Source organism: Brassica oleracea, chromosome C3 (genome assembly GCF_000695525.1).
Source record: "Brassica oleracea var. oleracea cultivar TO1000 chromosome C3, BOL, whole genome shotgun sequence".
NCBI lineage: Eukaryota > Viridiplantae > Streptophyta > Magnoliopsida > Brassicales > Brassicaceae > Brassica > Brassica oleracea.
In genome coordinates, this window is record NC_027750.1 from 27,920,664 (window position 1) to 27,921,446 (window position 783).

Consider the following 783-nt stretch of genomic DNA (forward strand, 5'->3'; position numbering starts at 1 on the left):
ATCACTAGGAATTTTGGGATTGTCTCAGAAAGCATATATTGATATTCTTCTAGCATTGTTCCTATGCATAAAGGTGACACGCTTAATCTTAAGCAATGTCCGCAGAATGAAATGGAACGTAATGAAATGTAAAAATACCCTTACGCATCTTTTGTGGGAAGTTTGATGTATGCACAGGTTTGTACCAGACCTGATATCAGCCACGTAGTTGGCATGCTGGGTAGATTTCAGAGTAACCCAGGACTCGCTCATTGGCAAGCTGCAAAGAAAGTTTTGAGATACTTAAGGGAACGAGAAGCTACATGTTGACATATCGAAAATCAACACATCCACAGATGGTTGGATTTTCGGACTCAGATTTTGGTGGATGCAAAGACTCTAGACACTGTACTCTCGGCTATGTGTATCTCCTTGGTGGAGGTGTCATCTCATGGAAAAGCCAGAAGTCAGAGTTGATATACACATCCACAATGGAGAGTTGTCTCAGGCATTTCATCAAACACCTTTTGGGTGGAAAATGTCTATTGATCAACTTTTGAGTGGCCAACTCAGAAGATGCATTATGAATACTCTACTACCAAGGAACAAGAATGATCTACACTAAAACATCCTAGAACTAACCTAATCACCCTTAATCTCCCTAACCCATGAATTCAAAAAGTGATTACTCACTAATCTCCATGATTCCTCTTAAACCCATATTGGATTTCAGATTAATTATGTATAGAAAAATATAAGAAATCAACAATAACACAAGAACATAACAATCAAAATCCAAGAGAT